Source organism: Colias eurytheme, chromosome 29 (assembly GCF_061535395.1).
Source record: "Colias eurytheme isolate Ceu_HAF_F1 chromosome 29, ilColEury1 Martin Lab GWU primary, whole genome shotgun sequence".
NCBI classification, from domain to species: Eukaryota; Metazoa; Arthropoda; class Insecta; order Lepidoptera; family Pieridae; genus Colias; species Colias eurytheme.
Genome location: NC_143008.1, coordinates 1,255,113 through 1,270,692, shown reverse-complemented (window position 1 = coordinate 1,270,692; position 15,580 = coordinate 1,255,113). Strand labels below are relative to the sequence as shown.

Genomic DNA, 15,580 nt, shown 5'->3' with positions numbered 1-15,580 from the left:
GTACGATTTAATGTTGCTAACACGTTCGGCGGCACGCAAGGTACGATTTTATGTTGCTAACACGTTACGCGGCGCGCAATGTACGATTTTATGTTGCTAACACATTCGGCGACACGCAAGGTACGATTTTATGTTGCTAACACGTTCGGCGGCACGCAAGGTACGATTTTATGTTGCTAACACATTCGGCGGCACGCAAGGTACGATTTTATGTTGCTAACACGTTACGCGGCACGCAATGCACGATTTTATGTTGCTAACACGTTCGGCGGCACGCAAGGTACGATTTTATGTTGCTAACACGTTCGGCGGCACGCAAGGTACGATTTTATGTTGCTAACACGTTCGGCGGCACGCAAGGTACGATTTAATGTTGCTAACACGTTCGGCGGCACGCAAGGTACGATTTAATGTTGCTAACACGTTCGGCGGCACGCAAGGTACGATTTTATGTTGCTAACACGTTACGCGGCGCGCAATGTACGATTTTATGTTGCTAACACATTCGGCGGCACGCAAGGTACGATTTTATGTTGCTAACACGTTCGGCGGCACGCAAGGTACGATTTAATGTTGCTAACACATTCGGCGGCACGCAAGGTACGATTTTATGTTGCTAACACGTTCGGCGGCACGCAAGGTACGATTTTATGTTGCTAAAACGTTCGGCGGCACGCAAGGTACGATTTTATGTTGCTAACACGTTACGCGGCACGCAATGTACGATTTTATGTTGCTAACACGTTCGGCGGCACGCAAGGTACGATTTTATGTTGCTAACACGTTACGCGGCACGCAATGTACGATTTTATGTTGCTAACACGTTCGGTGGCACGCAAGGTACGATTTTATGTTGCTAACACGTTCGGCGGCACGCAAGGTACGATTTTATGTTGCTAACACGTTACGCGACACGCAATGTACGATTTTATGTTGCTAACACGTTACGCGGCACGCAAGGTACGATTTTATGTTGCTAACACGTTCGGCGGCACGCAAGGTACGATTTTATGTTGCTAACACGTTCGGCGGCACGCAAGGTACGATTTTATGTTGCTAACACGTTACGCGACACGCAATGTACGATTTTATGTTGCTAACACGTTCGGCGGCACGCAAGGTACGATTTTATTTTGCTAACACGTTCGGCGGCGCGCAGGGTACGATTTTATGTTGCTTACACGTTCGGCGGCACGCAAGGTACGATTTTATGTTGCTAACACGTTACGCGGCACGCAATGTACGATTTTATGTTGCTAACACGTTCGGTGGCACGCAAGGTACGATTTTATGTTGCTTACACGTTACGCGGCACGCAATGCACGATTTTATGTTGCTAACACGTTCGGTGGCACGCAAGGTACGATTTTATGTTGCTAACACGTTACGTGGCACGCAATGTACGATTTTATGTTGCTAACACGTTTGACGGCACGCAAGGTACGATTTTATGTTGCTAACACGTTACGTGGCACGCAATGTACAATTTTATGTTGCTTACACGTTCGGCGGCACGCAAGGTACGATTTTATGTTGCTAACACGTTACGCGGCACGCAATGTACGATTTTATGTTGCTAACACGTTCGGTGGCACGCAAGGTACGATTTTATGTTGCTTACACGTTACGCGGCACGCAATGCACGATTTTATGTTGCTAACACGTTCGGTGGCACGCAAGGTACGATTTTATGTTGCTTACACGTTCGGCGGCACGCAAGGTACGATTTTATGTTGCTAACACGTTCGGCGGCACGCAAGGTACGATTTTATGTTGCTAACACGTTACGCGGCATGCAATGTACGATTTTATGTTGCTTACACGTTCGGCGGCACGCAAGGTACGATTTTATGTTGCTAACACGTTCGGTGGCACGCAAGGTACGATTTTATGTTGCTAACACGTTACGCGGCACGCAATGTACGATTTTATGTTGCTAACACATTCGGCGGCACGCAAGGTACGATTTTATATTGCTAACACGTTACGCGGCACGCAAGGTACGATTTTATGTTGCTAACACGTTCGGCGGCACGCAAGGTACGATTTTATGTTGCTAACACGTTACGCGGCACGCAAGGTACGATTTTATGTTGCTAACACGTTCGGCGGCACGCAAGGTACGATTTTATGTTGCTAACACGTTCGGCGGCACGCAAGGTACGATTTTATGTTGCTAACACATTCGGCGGCACGCAAGGTACGATTTTATGTTGCTTACACGTTACTCGGCACGCAATGTACGATTTTATGTTGCTAACACATTCGGCGGCACGCAAGGTACGATTTTATGTTGCTAACACGTTCGGCGGCACGCAAGGTACGATTTTATGTTGCTAACACGTTACGCGGCACGCAATGTACGATTTTATGTTGCTAACACATTCGGCGGCACGCAAGGTACGATTTTATGTTGCTAACATGTTACGCGGCACGCAAGGTACGATTTTATGTTGCTAACACGTTTGGCGGCACGCAAGGTACGATTTAATGTTGCTAACACGTTCGGCGGCACGCAAGGTACGATTTTATGTTGCTAACACGTTACGCGGCGCGCAATGTACGATTTTATGTTGCTAACACATTCGGCGGCACGCAAGGTACGATTTTATGTTGCTAACACGTTCGGCGGCACGCAAGGTACGATTTTATGTTGCTAACACATTCGGCGGCACGCAAGGTACGATTTTATGTTGCTAACACGTTACGCGGCACGCAATGCACGATTTTATGTTGCTAACACGTTCGGCGGCACGCAAGGTACGATTTTATGTTGCTAACACGTTCGGCGGCACGCAAGGTACGATTTTATGTTGCTAACACGTTCGGCGGCACGCAAGGTACGATTTAATGTTGCTAACACGTTCGGCGGCACGCAAGGTACGATTTAATGTTGCTAACACGTTCGGCGGCACGCAAGGTACGATTTTATGTTGCTAACACGTTACGCGGCGCGCAATGTACGATTTTATGTTGCTAACACATTCGGCGGCACGCAAGGTACGATTTTATGTTGCTAACACGTTCGGCGGCACGCAAGGTACGATTTTATGTTGCTAACACATTCGGCGGCACGCAAGGTACGATTTTATGTTGCTAACACGTTACGCGGCACGCAATGCACGATTTTATGTTGCTAACACGTTCGGCGGCACGCAAGGTACGATTTTATGTTGCTTACACGTTACGCGGCACGCAATGTACGATTTTATGTTGCTAACACATTTGGCGGCACGCAAGGTACGATTTTATGTTGCTAACACGTTACGCGGCACGCAAGGTACGATTTTATGTTGCTTACACGTTCGGCGGCACGCAAGGTACGATTTTATGTTGCTAACACGTTACGCGGCACGCAAGGTACGATTTTATGTTGCTAACACGTTCGGTGGCACGCAAGGTACGATTTTATGTTGCTAACACGTTACGCGGCACGCAATGTACGATTTTATGTTGCTTACACATTCGGCGGCACGCAAGGTAGGATTTTATGTTGCTTACACGTTACGCGGCACGCAAGGTACGATTTTATGTTGCTAACACGTTACGCGGCACGCAAGGTACGATTTTATGTTGCTAACACGTTCGGTGGCACGCAAGGTACGATTTTATGTTGCTTACACGTTCGGCGGCACGCAAGGTACGATTTTATGTTGCTTACACGTTACGCGGCACGCAATGCACGATTTTATGTTGCTAACACGTTCGGTGGCACGCAAGGTACGATTTTATGTTGCTTACACGTTCGGCGGCACGCAAGGTACGATTTTATGTTGCTAACACGTTCGGCGGCACGCAAGGTACGATTTTATGTTGCTAACACGTTACGCGGCATGCAATGTACGATTTTATGTTGCTTACACGTTCGGCGGCACGCAAGGTACGATTTTATGTTGCTAACACGTTCGGTGGCACGCAAGGTACGATTTTATGTTGCTAACACGTTACGCGGCACGCAATGTACGATTTTATGTTGCTAACACATTCGGCGGCACGCAAGGTACGATTTTATATTGCTAACACGTTACGCGGCACGCAAGGTACGATTTTATGTTGCTAACACGTTCGGCGGCACGCAAGGTACGATTTTATGTTGCTAACACGTTACGCGGCACGCAAGGTACGATTTTATGTTGCTAACACGTTCGGCGGCACGCAAGGTACGATTTTATGTTGCTAACACGTTCGGCGGCACGCAAGGTACGATTTTATGTTGCTAACACATTCGGCGGCACGCAAGGTACGATTTTATGATGCTTACACGTTACTCGGCACGCAATGTACGATTTTATGTTGCTAACACATTCGGCGGCACGCAAGGTACGATTTTATGTTGCTAACATGTTACGCGGCACGCAAGGTACGATTTTATGTTGCTAACACGTTTGGCGGCACGCAAGGTACGATTTCATGTTGCTAAAGCTTTGGTCTGGTGATCATGACGCACACCGCTGAGGTATGCGCCCCAACGCAGCGTCACGACGCAGCATTTACCGTCCCTGCGGAGAGGTGGTCAGTTGATTTTGCCGCAGCTACCAAGGTAGACGTGAACATGAACAATTTTGCTGTAATTATCAAACTTTTATGTTTTTTGTCTTTATTTTTATATAAAGAAGGATAGCTGCGAACTAATTCTATTAAATTATCTTCGAAAAAATTCATATTGTCGCATTCATATATGCCGTGACGCATACCCGCACACCGCAGTGTTCAATCGAGAATGACGCCGCGCTGTGCGGGAGTACACCTCCCCACTCACCGCGCTTGCCCTTCGCCGCGGACGCATACTGCGACGGAACAAGAGAACATTGTCGACGTTTTTCATATGATTGAGTGTCCGGCATCGCAAACCGTATACCTCAGCGTTGTGCGTCATGATCACCAGACCAAAGCTTTCCACGTTCGGCGGCACGCAAGGTACGATTTTATGTTGCTAACACGTTCGGTGGCACGCAAGGTACGATTTTATGTTGCTAACACGTTACGCGGCACGCAATGTACGATTTTATGTTGCTAACACATTCGGCGGCACGCAAGGTACGATTTTATATTGCTAACACGTTACGCGGCACGCAAGGTACGATTTTATGTTGCTAACACGTTCGGCGGCACGCAAGGTACGATTTTATGTTGCTAACACGTTACGCGGCACGCAAGGTACGATTTTATGTTGCTAACACGTTCGGCGGCACGCAAGGTACGATTTTATGTTGCTAACACGTTCGGCGGCACGCAAGGTACGATTTTATGTTGCTAACACATTCGGCGGCACGCAAGGTACGATTTTATGTTGCTTACACGTTACTCGGCACGCAATGTACGATTTTATGTTGCTAACACATTCGGCGGCACGCAAGGTACGATTTTATGTTGCTAACACGTTCGGCGGCACGCAAGGTACGATTTTATGTTGCTAACACGTTACGCGGCACGCAATGTACGATTTTATGTTGCTAACACATTCGGCGGCACGCAAGGTACGATTTTATGTTGCTAACATGTTACGCGGCACGCAAGGTACGATTTTATGTTGCTAACACGTTCGGCGGCACGCAAGGTACGATTTTATGTTGCTAACACATTCGGCGGCACGCAAGGTACGATTTTATGTTGCTAACACGTTACGCGGTACGCAATGCACGATTTTATGTTGCTAACACGTTCGGCGGCACGCAAGGTACGATTTTATGTTGCTAACACGTTCGGCGGCACGCAAGGTACGATTTTATGTTGCTAACACGTTCGGCGGCACGCAAGGTACGATTTAATGTTGCTAACACGTTCGGCGGCACGCAAGGTACGATTTAATGTTGCTAACACGTTCGGCGGCACGCAAGGTACGATTTTATGTTGCTAACACGTTACGCGGCGCGCAATGTACGATTTTATGTTGCTAACACATTCGGCGGCACGCAAGGTACGATTTTATGTTGCTAACACGTTCGGCGGCACGCAAGGTACGATTTTATGTTGCTAACACATTCGGCGGCACGCAATGTACGATTTTATGTTGCTAACACATTTGGCGGCACGCAAGGTACGATTTTATGTTGCTTACACGTTCGGCGGCACGCAAGGTACGATTATATGTTGCTAACACGTTCGGCGGCACGCAAGGTACGATTTTATGTTGCTAACACGTTCGGCGGCACGCAAGGTACGATTTTATGTTGCTAACACGTTCGGCGGCACGCAAGGTACGATTTTATGTTGCTAACACGTTCGGCGGCACGCAAGGTACGATTTTATGTTGCTAACACGTTACGCGGCACGCAATGTACGATTTTATGTTGCTAACACGTTCGGCGGCACGCAGGGTACGGTTTTATGTTGCTAACACGTTCGGCGGCACGCAGGGTACGGTTTTATGTTGCTAACACGTTCGGCGGCACGCAAGGTACGATTTCATGTTGCTAACACGTTACTCGGCACGCAATGTACGATTTTATGTTGCTAACACGTTCGGCGGCACGCAGGGTACGATTTTATGTTGCTAACACGTTCGGCGGCACGCAAGGTACGATTTTATGTTGCACGGGTGTCACGTCACGCATTACATCTTAAAGCTAAAATTAATATTTAAAAAGTTTTTATGTCTAAATGATTGTAAAGTGTGATTTAAAACTGATATAATACATAAATACATATAATAAAGTGGTTTTTATAATCATTAACAATGGATTGCGGCAAATGTAAGAAAAGTATAAATGACAAAGACATTATGAAATGTAGTTCTTGTGACATCTTTTTGCATTACCAATGTGCAAATTTGTCAGAGAGTGAATTTAAGAAGATATTACCTATGAACAAATGTAAGTGGAAATGTATGTTGTGTAAATCAAGAAAACAAGGATTGTTTATTGGACCGTCTTCCCCTAAAGACAGTGTTGCATCAACTCACAGTAATATAAACCCCCATGTGCTCATGCAGTATCTCGACGACAAATTCGAAAGTTGGCAACAAAAGTGGCGGGACGACCTCCATGCAGCAATTCAAGAAGTAACATCATCATTCAAAGGCGATATTGAAAGATTAGAGGCGCGTTTACTGGAGTCTGAGCTACGAATTGCGGAATTGGAACAAGAAATAAAAACATCGAAATCTTCTATACAGCCCGATTTATCACAAGAGAATACCCAACTTCGCGCAGACCTGAAAAATCTTCAGTCTAAGTTCGATGACCTCGATCAAGCTTCCCGCAGCTGTAATGTAGAAATTCAAAATTTACCTGAGAAGAAATCTGAAAACCTCATTCACCTCTCCATCGAGGTTGGTAAATTGTTAGGTATAAACATTACCGAGGCAGATATAAGATCGGTACATCGTATAGCTCCTGGTCCTACTGGTTCTCCTAGTAATCGCCCAAAAAATATTATCCTCCAACTCAACACCCGAAGACTACGCGACGATATAATAGCTGCGGCGCGGGCGCGCCGCACCCTCACGGTCTCGGCGCTGCTGGGCACACCAACATCTGCCTCTGCTGCCGCAGCCGTCTCCCAAAATGCACGGTTCTTCATAAATGAACATTTAACGCTTAAAAATAAAATTTTATTTCGCTCCGCTAGGCAACAGGCTAAAGCTAAAAATTATAAATATGTATGGGTGAAAAACTGCTGTATTTTGGTTAGGAAATCTGATGAATCGCGCGTTATACATATACATAACAGCAATGATATAAACAAAATAATATGACTATGCTATTCAAATTTATTGTTTACATTTATAATTTTTATATGTTATGTGTATAATATTTTCAAAGGTTCTCCTAATTTTGTGTTGAAACTGAGAAGCATGAAAACATATCTTAATCCCAAAACAAAAACTTACTTATTTTTACTTATACATTACTTCTGTTTCAATAATGCATTACACTAAATTAACTATATTTTACCAAAATTGTGGCGGCTTAAAAAGTAAAATTATGAAATTAAAATTAAGCTTACTTACTTGCAACTATGATGTTATCATCCTGGTTGAAACTTGGCTATATACTTCCATCTTTGACTCAGAGTTACAGACTGACACTTATTTTACATTTCGTAGGGACCGAAATTTGAGCTCAACTGGTAAGAAAGGGGGCGGAGGCATATTAGTATTTGTAAAAAAGTCCATAGACGTCTTGAGACGACTCGATTTAGAGGCTCACGATCTTGAGGAGATATTTCTACACTTTCCTTCATATTCTAACTTACTTTTATGTGCTTGTTACATTCCCCCGGCTTCCAAAGCTTCAATATATGACAAATATTTTTTTAAACTGCATGATATTTATATGAACGGTATATTCTCAGATGTTGTTTTACTTGGCGATTTTAATTTACCTTATCTTAGCTGATTGCCTAATCTCCCCTCTTTACACCCAATCACATCTGATACAGATGTGTCTAAATTATTAACTTATACCATGGCTTTTCTGAACATGAAACAATTCAACATAATTTTAAATGAAAACAATAGAATACTTGATCTCATTCTCTGTACTCTTGATGAAACTAGTGTTAATATTGCAGATGATCCTTTACTAAACCCAGTTCCACATCACCCTCCCTTGGAGGTAACATTATGCTTTTCATATCATGTGGACTATATGTGTAGTTCACCTATAATAAAAAGAAATTTTTATAATGCTAATTATGATTTAATTAACAAAGAATTGTCAAACATAGATTGGAAATCTCAAATTGGTCAACTTAACTCCGAGGCTGCAGTTGAATATTTCTATAAAGTTTTAAATAACCTTATTGAAACACATGTTCCGGTCATTAAACCAAAATCAACTCGCTACCCTATATGGTTTTCCAGACCTTTAATCTCTACTCTCAGGCGTAAAATAAAAATATGGACACGTTGGAAAACCTATAGATCGTTACGGGACTATCAAGAGTTTAGTTTACTTAGAAACAGAGTTAAATTACTGATTAAGAACTGTTATACAAAATATATAGAAAGCGTGGAGAATTCACTTCGGGACAATATCAAACACTTGTGGAAATATACATCAGACTTAAAGAAAACCAATTCTGGATATCCTAAAGTTATGAAACTATATGAAAACACATCTAATGACCCCATTATAATATGTAATATGTTCTCTACATATTTCAAGTCAGTATTTGAACCGTTGACTCCTGGAGCATACAACATTGATAATCACTTGCATTCAGACAATGCCCACAGCTCACTATGTTTAAATCACATAACACTTTCACAGTCTGATATATATAAAGCACTAACAGACCTTGACCCTAACAAAGGCCCTAGTCCTGACAACTTAAGCCCTATTTTCTTGAAAAAACTCAGTAAAACTTTATCGGTACCTCTCGAAATTATCTTCAATAAATGCCTCATAAATGGTGAATTCCCTAGTCACTGGAAAAAAGCCTACATAACACCTGTATTTAAATCTGGCTCAAATGATGATATAACAAATTACCGTCCTATTTCAATTCTTTCAGTTATCTCAAAAGTGTTTGAAAAATTGGTCCACCACCACATATCTACCAGCCTTAAGCACACTATTATTGAAGAACAACATGGCTTCGTTAAGGATAGGTCTACACTTTCTAATCTTCTTGTCTTCACCAACTTTCTTTTCAATGGTTTGGATAAAAAGGCTCAAATAGAGACTATCTATACAGACTTTCAAAAAGCTTTTGACAAGGTGGATCATCTTTTACTATTAAAAAAGCTGTCCTATAATGGCATCAAGGGCAATCTTTTTCGATGGTTCTCCTCATACTTACAGAGTAGGGTCCAAGTTGTTGTTATGAACGGTTATATGTCGTCGTCTGTAGATGTTTCATCTGGTATTCCACAAGGGTCCATCCTTGGGCCCTTATTATTTGTCCTATTCATAAACGACATTTCGTCATGTTTTCAAAACACAAAATTTCTCTTGTACGCAGATGACTTAAAAATTTACTCTTCTGTGTCAAGTGAAAGTGACATATGTCTAATTCAGGAGGATCTCGATAGACTGTCAAATTATTGCCAGAATAATAAATTATTTCTTTCACATAACAAATGTAAACATATGCGTTTTACAAAAAACATTAAAATTATACCGTCAACATTTAAATTGGGGGATCACACACTTGACACCGATACATGCATACGTGATTTAGTTATTTTCCTAGACACTAAACTAACATTAGATAATCACATAGACTACATTACAAAAAAGGCTTACCGTATGTTGGGCTTTATCAGCCGTATAACAAAAAAATTCAGGCATAAAGAAACATTCATTTATCTATTTCAAAGTTTAGTAAGATCGCAACTTGAGTACGTTTCGCCCATATGGAATCCCTTCTATGACATTTACAAAAATAAATTAGAAATGGTTCAAAAAAAATTCTTACGGTCTCTTAACTTTCGTCTACATTTGCCTCGTTGTTCTTATGATAATCTGTTGGTCAGGTACAATATGATGTCCCTGTCTGACAGGCGCTCATTAAGTGACGCACTTACTCTCAGAAAAATTTGCTTGGGTGAAATCGATTCTCCATATCTACTCGAGTCATTGTACTTTCGGGCCCCAACAAGACCTTGTCGTTCCAAAAATCTTTTTCACGTAGGGCACACAAGAACAAATGCCGGTCAACGAGCGCCACTCCATAGAATGTGTAATTTGCATAATTCTCTACTTAATGACACTGATATGTTTTCATGCTCTCAAATTAGTTTTAAGAATAATTTAAAGAAGTTGTTTATTTAATTAATAGCAGGAGTTGTTAAGATAACTGTTTGCTATAGATTCTGATTTTTTTCTGTTATTGTTATTTTATGTATTTAATATGTACACAGTGAGACGTTGAGGGTGCAATTTAGATTTAATAGCCGAATGTTACAATAATGCTATCTTATTATATTTGTAATTGTACCTGTGTGTTCTCCAAATAAATAAATAAATAAATAACACGTTACGCGGCACGCAATGTACGATTTTATGTTGCTAACACGTTCGGCGGCACGCAAGGTACGATTTTATGTTGCAAACACGTTCGGCGGCACGCAAGGTACGATTTTATGTTGCTAACACGTAACGCGGCACGCAATGTACGATTTTATGTTGCTAACACGTTACGCGGCACGCACTGTACGATTTTATGTTGCTAACACATTCGGCGGCACGCAAGGTACGATTTTATGTTGCTAACACGTTACGCGGCACGCAAGGTACGATTTTATGTTGCTAACACGTTCGGCGGCACGCAAGGTACGATTTTATGTTGCTAACACGTTCGGCGGCACGCAAGGTACGATTTTATGTTGCTAACACGTTACGCGACACGCAATGTACGATTTTATGTTGCTAACACGTTCGGCGGCACGCAAGGTACGATTTTATGTTGCTAACACGTTACGCGGCATGCAATGTACGATTTTATGTTGCTTACACGTTCGGCGGCACGCAAGGTACGATTTTATGTTGCTAACACGTTCGGTGGCACGCAAGGTACGATTTTATGTTGCTTACACGTTACGCGGCACGCAATGTACGATTTTATGTTGCTAACACATTCGGCGGCACGCAAGGTACGATTTTATATTGCTAACACGTTACGCGGCACGCAAGGTACGATTTTATGTTGCTAACACGTTCGGCGGCACGCAAGGTACGATTTTATGTTGCTAACACGTTACGCGGCACGCAAGGTACGATTTTATGTTGCTAACACGTTCGGCGGCACGCAAGGTACGATTTTATGTTGCTCACACGTTCGGCGGCACGCAAGGTACGATTTTATGTTGCTAACACGTTCGGCGGCACGCAAGGTACGATTTTATGTTGCTTACACGTCCGGCGGCACGCAAGGTACGATTTTATGTTGCTAACACGTTCGGCGGCACGCAAGGTACGATTTTATGTTGCTAACACGTTCGGCGGCACGCAAGGTACGATTTTATGTTGCTAACACGTTCGGCGGCACGCAAGGTACGATTTTATGTTGCTAACACGTTCGGCGGCACGCAAGGTACGATTTTATGTTGCTAACACGTTACGCGGCACGCAATGTACGATTTTATGTTGCTAACACATTCGGCGGCACGCAAGGTACGATTTTATGTTGCTAACACGTTCGGCGGCACGCAAGGTACGATTTTATGTTGCTAACACATTCGGCGGCACGCAAGGTACGATTTTATGTTGCTTACACGTTACTCGGCACGCAATGTACGATTTTATGTTGCTAACACATTCGGCGGCACGCAAGGTACGATTTTATGTTGCTAACACGTTCGGCGGCACGCAAGGTACGATTTTAAGTTGCTAACACGTTACGCGGCTCGCAATGTACGATTTTATGTTGCTAACACATTCGGCGGCACGCAAGGTACGATTTTATGTTGCTAACATGTTACGCGGCACGCAAGGTACGATTTAATGTTGCTAACACGTTTGGCGGCGCGCAATGTACGATTTTATGTTGCTAACACATTCGGCGGCACGCAAGGTACGATTTTATGTTGCTAACACGTTACGCGGCACGCAAGGTACGATTTTATGTTGCTAACACGTTCGGCGGCACGCAAGGTACGATTTTATGTTGCTAACACGTTCGGCGGCACGCAAGGTACGATTTTATGTTGCTTACACGTTACGCGGCATGCAATGTACGATTTTATGTTGCTAACACGTTCGGCGGCACGCAAGGTACGATTTTATGTTGCTAACACGTTCGGCGGCACGCAAGGTACGATTTTATGTTGCTAACACGTTCGGCGGCACGCAAGGTACGATTTTATGTTGCTAACACGTTACGCGGCACGCAATGTACGATTTTATGTTGCTAACACATTCGGCGGCACGCAAGGTACGATTTTATGTTGCTAACACGTTCGGCGGCACGCAAGGTACGATTTTATGTTGCTAACACATTCGGCGGCACGCAAGGTACGATTTTATGTTGCTTACACGTTACTCGGCACGCAATGTACGATTTTATGTTGCTAACACATTCGGCGGCACGCAAGGTACGATTTTATGTTGCTAACACGTTCGGCGGCACGCAAGGTACGATTTTAAGTTGCTAACACGTTACGCGGCTCGCAATGTACGATTTTATGTTGCTAACACATTCGGCGGCACGCAAGGTACGATTTTATGTTGCTAACATGTTACGCGGCACGCAAGGTACGATTTAATGTTGCTAACACGTTTGGCGGCACGCAAGGTACGATTTTATGTTGCTAACACGTTACGCGGCGCGCAATGTACGATTTTATGTTGCTAACACGTTCGGCGGCACGCAAGGTAAGATTTTATGTTGCTAACACGTTCGGCGGCACGCAAGGTACGATTTTATGTTGCTAACACGTTCGGCGGCACGCAAGGTACGATTTTATGTTGCTAACACGTTCGGCGGCACGCAAGGTACGATTTTATGTTGCTAACACGTTACGCGGCACGCAATGTACGATTTTATGTTGCTAACACATTTGGCGGCACGCAAGGTACGATTTTATGTTGCTAACACGTTCGGCGGCACGCAAGGTACGATTTTATGTTGCTAACACATTCGGCGGCACGCAAGGTACGATTTTATGTTGCTTACACGTTACTCGGCACGCAATGTACGATTTTATGTTGCTAACACATTCGGCGGCACGCAAGGTACGATTTTATGTTGCTAACACGTTCGGCGGCACGCAAGGTACGATTTTATGTTGCTAACACGTTACGCGGCTCGCAATGTACGATTTTATGTTGCTAACACATTCGGCGGCACGCCAGGTACGATTTTATGTTGCTAACATGTTACGCGGCACGCAAGGTACGATTTAATGTTGCTAACACGTTTGGCTGCACGCAAGGTACGATTTTATGTTGCTAACACGTTACGCGGCGCGCAATGTACGATTTTATGTTGCTAACACATTCGGCGGCACGCAAGGTACGATTTTATGTTGCTAACACGTTACGCGGCACGCAAGGTACGATTTTATGTTGCTAACACATTCGGCGGCACGCAAGGTACGATTTTATGTTGCTAACACGTTCGGCGGCACGCAAGGTACGATTTTATGTTGCTAACACATTCGGCGGCACGCAAGGTACGATTTTATGTTGCTTACACGTTACTCGGCACGCAATGTACGATTTTATGTTGCTAACACATTCGGCGGCACGCAAGGTACGATTTTATGTTGCTAACACGTTACGCGGCACGCAATGCACGATTTTATGTTGCTAACACGTTCGGCGGCACGCAAGGTACGATTTTATGTTGCTAACACGTTCGGCGGCACGCAAGGTACGATTTAATGTTGCTAACACGTTTGGCGGCACGCAAGGTACGATTTTATGTTGCTAACACGTTACGCGGCACGCAAGGTACGATTTTATGTTGCTAACACGTTACGCGGCACGCAATGTACGATTTTATGTTGCTTACACATTCGGCGGCACGCAAGGTACGATTTTATGTTGCTAACACGTTCGGCGGCACGCAATGCACGATTTTATGTTGCTAACACGTTCGGCGGCACGGAGGGTACGATTTTATGTTGCTAACACGTTCGGCGGCACGCAAGGTACGATTTTATGTTGCTAACACGTTACGCGGCACGCAAGGTACGATTTTATGTTGCTTACACATTCGGCGGCACGCAAGGTACGATTTTATGTTGCTAACACGTTACGCGGCACGCAATGCACGATTTTATGTTGCTAACACGTTCGGCGGCACGCAAGGTACGATTTTATGTTGCTAACACGTTCGGCGGCACGCAAGGTACGATTTAATGTTGCTAACACGTTCGGCGGCACGCAAGGTACGATTTAATGTTGCTAACACGTTCGGCGGCACGCAAGGTACGATTTAATGTTGCTTACACGTTCGGCGGCACGCAAGGTACGATTTTATGTTGCTAACACGTTACGCGGCGCGCAATGTACGATTTTATGTTGCTAACACATTCGGCGGCACGCAAGGTACGATTTTATGTTGCTAACACATTCGGCGGCACGCAAGGTACGATTTTATGTTGCTAACACGTTACGCGGCACGCAAGGTACGATTTTATGTTGCTAACACGTTCGGCGGCACGCAAGGTACGATTTTATGTTGCTAACACGTTCGGCGGCACGCAAGGTACGATTTTATGTTGCTAACACGTTACGCGGCACGCAAGGTACGATTTTATGTTGCTAACACGTTACGCGGCACGCAATGTACGATTTTATGTTGCTTACACATTCGGCGGCATGCAAGGTACGATTTTATGTTGCTAACACGTTCGGCGGCACGCAAGGTACGATTTTATGTTGCTAACACGTTACGCGGCACGCAAGGTACGATTTTATGTTGCTAACACGTTACGCGGCACGCAATGTACGATTTTATGTTGCTTACACATTCGGCGGCATGCAAGGTACGATTTTATGTTGCTCACACGTTCGGCGGCACGCAAGGTACGATTTTTGTTGCTAACACGTAACGCGGCACGCAAGGTACGATTTTATGTTGCTAACACGTTACGCGGCACGCAATGCACGATTTTATGTTGCTTACACGTTCGGTGGCACGCAAGGTTAGATTTTATGTTGCTAACACGTTACGCGGCACGCAA

General features: G+C 44.1%; 2 protein-coding genes across 2 annotated transcripts in view; both read left to right on the top strand.

Annotated features, from left to right (window-relative positions):
• The window catches only part of LOC149896025 (serine hydrolase-like protein), a 98,460-nt gene that overhangs the window by 41,495 nt on the left and 41,385 nt on the right, over positions 1 to 15,580 (top strand). The window lies entirely within an intron of this gene.
• LOC149896028 (uncharacterized) overlaps positions 1 to 15,580 on the top strand; it is a 50,568-nt gene that overhangs the window by 26,571 nt on the left and 8,417 nt on the right. The window lies entirely within an intron of this gene.